Here is a 6,234-nt window from a genome sequence, read left to right as displayed (position 1 = left end):
TGTTCTGGCTAGGACTTCTAGTAATGTAATTTAGGACTTGTGTAAGTGAGCTAGTTTTTCTTATTACTGGACCAGAGTAAAACATTCCTGTATGCTAATATTGAAATTGATGTTAGTCATGGTTTTTTCATATATGGCTTTTATTATGTTTAGTTACATTCTTTGTAGAGCAAATTTGTAAAGAATATTTTTATAAAATAGTTATGATCAGATCTGTCAATAATTTTCCTACATTTTTTGAGATTGTTATTTTTGAGTTCTTTGTTTTTTAAGGGATGATATCACATATATTGATTTGTGTATGTTAAATAATATTTATGTATCAGGACTAAACACAACTTAACTATAGTTTATAATACTTGTAATATGCCATGAATTCAGGTTGCTAATATTTATTTAGAATGGAATTTATAGATACTGAAGGAAAAATTTTCTTTGTAGCTTGAGTGTACATTTATTTATTTAAAAATTTTATCACTCATTTTGAATTTGGCTTCAGTTTAACGGAATTTATTACTAAATAAAAATATAAAGTTTTGTAGAACAGCATTTACTTCAGTTTACTGATACAGAACATAGCTATTATTTACAATTAGTGAACAAAACACTTGCCTTAAAATGCCGTATTATACTAACAATGCCAACTGTTTCAGAACTGAGAAATGTACTGCTACCTAAAATGAATTGCCTGGTCTTTTTCACCCTAAACCACATATACTGTTGTTTCTTTGTTTTTGATTGTTTATTTCTTTGCCCCTTAATGGAGGCACTGCTTATTGAACCAAGGATCTTGTGCATAAATGTATTTATCAACATCATTTTGGAACACATAACAGAACCCACAAGAGTATGGATAATAAACATGACAAAAAATTTATTTCTTCTAGCGACTGAAAAACCTCTGAGTGAAAGAATGGCAAACATAAACATTTGTAAATATACAATAATATGTTCTCTTTTGTAATTTTAAAGTAGAATATTAAATTACATTTTTTTTACTTATAGCAATGAAATGAAATTTAAAACAAAAATTCCCCCCTTTGGGATTTCTTAAATTTGATTGCTTATTTTAACCTAATTTTATTTCATAAATATTTACCATTTATTTATAAACAAACCAAATAAACAGATATTTATTCTGCTAATATTTTGAATATAGAGTTATTTATTGCAAAGTACACAGATAAATACATACTTCCATTTCCAAATCAAATTATTTTTCACCTTAATTACAACTGATCATGAAAGTGTTATAAATTTTATGTAGAGGTTTTAAACAGTTTTCACTGTAAATTCCAAAATTTAAAATTATTTTATATATTTTCTGCATTATTTATACTCTGTTCCCCAATCTGGTGTAAATTTATGTACAAAAGGATGGATATTGGTTTTATTTCATAGACCCCAAAATTAAATTATTAAAAAGATTTTGTGTGGATAATATTTGCAGATCACACTATAAAAATAAACATCCTACATGTTTCATTTTAACTGGATAAATGAGAAGTAAACACTGACTGAACATTACACTTGAGTTGCTAGGAGACCAGTCGTTTTGTGATGTCACAGCTACTCAGGTTGAGAACCATTGTGATGGCCTAGCAGTTTATCTGTGCAGGCCTACCAAAGCAGCATTTGAAGATGCAGTGCTCAAAATCATGCAGAATAAAAAGGTAGCTGTAGATAAAGTTACTTTAGATGGCATATTTTTCTTCAGAAATTCAAGTTGTGTCTCATAAAGATGGACCAATTGGTTCAGGAAACCCCGGTAGATCTCTATTGTGTAATCAAACATTCCTTGTGGACTTGGACTTGAAGACTATGATTGAAGAAAATGCTGTTCAGTATTTGTCTGAAAGATCCTTGATTAAAAGACCATGTTACATACATTGTGTCTCTGAACCAGATGAAGATAATGATTTTCGTTCTCTGTCATTTCCAAGAAAACTCTGGAAAAAAGGTGCAAGTGACAAACTTAAATCCATCTGGTGGGGTGATAATGGACCTTCCATAGTGATTGATGAAGATGTCTTTAAGAAGGAAGTTTTGGAAAGAAAGCCCCCTTTCAGAATATTTCAAATTCGAAGTATGAAAAGTTTAGTTAGACAGCTTAACCTTTATGGGTTTGGTAAAGTGCAGCAGAATTTTCAAAGATCTGCTTGTCTAGTTGACTTTCTGGCAAAAGAAAAAGAAGTCTCTGTTTTAAGAAAGGTATACAGAAATTTTAGATACCACTTGGTAACTTATATATAAAATTTTATTCTGTACATCATCCTATGGTAATATAAATGTTAAGATAGATTTTGAAAATTGTATTAAACTACTAAGGCTAAAATACTTTATTTTTTCTAAAAAATGAGGACAGTACCTTAAGAAGTCAAAATTATGAGAAACTTTGCTTGAAACTCTGAATCTTAACAGAAATCAAAATAAAGGTATTAATGCTGCTTTTAAAACGTGGCATAAACCATTACTGCAAATACTACCTTCTTAAATTTGATGACTATTCTATTTAAATGTGTAGTTTCCAAACAAGAAACTTAAAAATATCGTCAGCAATGTTCATATTTTGATGATATTATCTTTGCATTGTAAACGTGAAATCTGAGGATTTACAGGTTAGGCTAATTTTTGGCTTGTATTTTGATTTAAAATATTACTAAAAATTTTCACCTTTGGTTGTAGCTGCAGTTCTATCATAATCCAAATTTTAAATGAGGCTGTCCCCAGATTTTACTTAGAGTAAATAGAAGAGTTGGGATTAAAAATGATTCTCTGGTATCTTCATTGGCTGAAGATTTCAAAAAGAATCACTTTAAAGCAGGGGGTAATGTGGATAATCATAATTCTGGTTTTGTGGCTAACGCTAGTGGAGAAAGTGCTTTTTAACCTACTGCAAATTTTAACATGCCTCTAATAAGAAGGCCCTCTACCACCCAGATAATTGGTGATACAACTACCCTTATCAGAGGTGATTTTTCTCCTCCATCATCAAGGTCAGTTAGACCAACAGAACAAATTGCAGTGGATCAACGTGCTATTTTAAATGAGTTGACCACTGTCCACTGGCACTATCAATGCAGCTAAACTGAAGCAAATGGCCGTGTTGTGAACTTCATTACAACTAAATATTCTACTTCTCTGTACAGCATATTGTCTCCCATACAGAGCAATTATTTTGGACTGATGGTGGAGCCTTATACTTTTCCAAATACATATCACAACATATCTGCCAATGAAGGTCGTTTTTATAAACTTCAACCTGGGAGCAACCCACGGATTCTAGTGCCAGTGATAGCTGATACATCAGCTACCTCTCTTTCAAGGCCAACTCATCAGCCATCTTCAGTTTATGAACGTCATCCTAATTACAACTGATCTACCACAGGATTACCATATTATACAGGTAACAAAGATTAAAATGATGTTGAAAAATGTCGACAAATATCTGCCAATTTCTTGTTTGAACGATAAACATAGATGTGTAGCTGTATTTTCCTTTTATTTTTTAATAGAATTAAGAGTTAAATGGGGAGTAAGTTACCATTTAAAAAAAAAGAGATATTTGATATGATCATTTTATGAAACAATATGGGAGTAAATTTAAATAATTTCTTGTACGGAAGAAGAGAAAATGGAAGAATTTGGAATAAGACTAAAACATGGAGAGTGGGAAAAGTACTAAATGGTTTCTGGTTCATACTGGAAAGTATTAAAAGTGTTAAGTTAGGATAGGTTGGAACAGGAGATAAATGCAGGTATCGGCCCAGGGATCATGGTCTCTATTATGTCATCCCTGGAATCATAAAGGTCACATGATGTAGTCTCAGATGGCACATTCAGCACGTGGTAGAATTTAAGAAGTAATTTTATCAATGGTCTTCTTTGCGCTGTTCTCAAAGCATTCGAATGGGTGCTTTCATTCCCTGCCCTCAAGATTCTACACTATATTTTCTAGTCAATAATTTATATTGCTTTTCTGTTCCAGCCAAAGGCCAGCTTACATCCTCAGGGTGGCACTTAATGCTTTTCCAACTCTAAGCCCACAAACTCAACTTAGTTTAGTCAGTTCTTTATAAATTGGCATCTGACTACCTTGGCATATCTTAATGTTTCACTGTATCTGGAGATACATCCAGGCAAATGCTTGTCAACTATTTTAGCTCCAACCTCACCACTTTTGCTCCAGCTCATCCTTGGAAGTTGTGTGTCCTCCTTTTACCTACTTACACTTTTCCAGTCTCAGCACAGAAACCACCTCCTCCAGATGTTTTCTGTCTATCCCACTTTCCTTGTCTAACTTGTATACCAGCAAAGTAAGCACAGCACATGCCAAAGGATGAATTTTACTATTTAGTGAACGAAAAATACATGTTGACTTTAAGCAAAATCTACTTTCCTGAAACAACAAAACTCTCATGGTTTTCAAAATATTTCGTTATGGTCTTTACTCTTCACCACAAACTAGTTCTTTTCATAGTCCAAGGACTAGTAACTCAAGAGAGTAAGTGGAAGTAGGTACAGGAGAAAAAGTATTATTTTCTTCTTAATTCATGCTCCAGAGGCCTAAAGCATTCCATTCCCATTTGCTGGAATTTTTCCTGTCTCTTCATCACCCACCCACCCCAAAATAGCTGATTCTCTTCCCCTTACCAATAACTATACTGACTTCTAATTAATTTACTTCTTAGAATCAGAAATTTACACAGAAGAGACAGTGCCATTGCAAATATTTAATGTATGTTTATACACCCCACATAAATTGTGCCCCTTCTAACTTTCACACAGGAAGCATCTTAGAGGTACTAGCCCGTTGGTTGGAGTGGTCATATTCAGTAACCCAATTGCAATCTAAAATGTGTGGAGTAGGAGGAAGTGAGGGTAGTGGAATTAAAGATTTATCTAACTGCAAGAACACCAAATTTCTGCAGATATTAGAAATATAAAATATTCATGGAAGACTCTGACTTTTTCCCATTATTTTAAAATTAAAGGTGAAGCATTTTCAGAATGTGAAATGCCCTGAAATGCTGGAAAAATTGTAGGCAAGTTCAGGGAGCCTAAGGCTTCTGCTCATAATCATGCAGTCAGTGTCAGCTGATAAGACTGAAATGGCAAGATTCAGTCCTGAAAATGCGTCACCAGTTGTGAAGAAAGCCTTTGATAATCTGGAGAAAAGGCAAATGGGCCAGGGTAAGCTGTAGCAACATCCCACCAATATGAAATTTGCCAAGAGAAGAAAATAGCCCACTTGCAGCAGGAGAACTTTGTCTGGACAGCAGTGGTTTTTTCCTACAACAGAAATTTCAAGCTTTTAAGTTTGTGAGCTCAACTCTGATGGTGGCTATGTTTTTGCTTACATTAGCAGTCTGGGGTTCAGATGGGCTGGTTCAGCAGCTAGTTTCCAGCTCTCTTATCAGACAGTGGTTCTTACCACGATCATATTAACAAGGTTCTATAATGAAAAGTGAAAAGCTACAGTTTACTTTCAAAATTAGAAATCCTAAATAAGAATATTGTTTATTTGTCCATCTGTAGTATTCTACCTTGCAAAAGCTAGACTATTGGCAAAAGTAGAAAAGTAGTCTGGTGTTTGAAAACTATTATCTGAGACCTGCCCACTGAATTCTTCCCACTAAGTACAACAAATATGTCTACCATTGTGTGTGTGTGTGTGAAAATGGATTGTTAAGCAGCAACTGTTTGTCTTATTTGAGTCATCAGTGAATTATTCCTCTGCATCTAGCAGAATCTCTGTGAGTTAAGAGTTTCATTGAGCCACCAGATTTCCTTCCAATCAGGGATAGGTAGTTTTTATTTCTCCCAGTATACTAATTGTTACCTGTTCATTGAATCCCAAGCTGATATTAGGGCCATTATAATGAACCCTTGAATTGGACTGAGGTATATACATTTTCCTGTCCCCAGAGCCCAGCACAGGACTGTGTCTCCTTTTTAATTTAAGCTTATGTCTAAATTTTTTTGTCTTATTCTCATTGTTGACACAATTTATTATGGCTTTGAACAGCCGTTGTCTTATTTATAGCAACTGAGCCACTGACTTATTCCCGTTCAACTAGAAATTGCAATAACCTTTCTTTCCTTGGACTACCTGGAATAGAGTGAGCGTAGTCATCATTTTGAAAGCAGTCCTCAGTCCTAATAATGCAGAACCTTTACAGTTCTTTGCCCAGCACTTGAGCGAGAATGTTTCTTGTGGATCTCAGGGATTAT

At 33.9% G+C, this 6,234-nt stretch overlaps 1 long non-coding RNA gene across 3 annotated transcripts in view; it reads left to right on the top strand.

Moving 5' to 3' along the window:
- Positions 1-1,563: 1,563 nt before the first annotated feature.
- LOC140693222 (uncharacterized) overlaps positions 1,564-6,234 on the top strand; it is a 36,639-nt gene continuing 31,968 nt past the window's right edge. The window contains exons 1-2 of one of the 3 annotated variants that reach the window (XR_012068944.1): positions 1,564-1,673; positions 3,150-3,406. This is a non-coding gene — a long non-coding RNA (uncharacterized lncRNA). The other 2 variants (XR_012068945.1, XR_012068946.1) reach the window with 2 other exon arrangements.

Source organism: Vicugna pacos, unplaced genomic scaffold, assembly GCF_048564905.1.
Source record: "Vicugna pacos unplaced genomic scaffold, VicPac4 scaffold_19, whole genome shotgun sequence".
Classification (NCBI taxonomy): Eukaryota; Metazoa; Chordata; class Mammalia; order Artiodactyla; family Camelidae; genus Vicugna; species Vicugna pacos.
The sequence above is the reverse complement of the archived record's forward strand: the minus strand, read 5'-3'. Positions and strand labels throughout refer to the sequence as shown.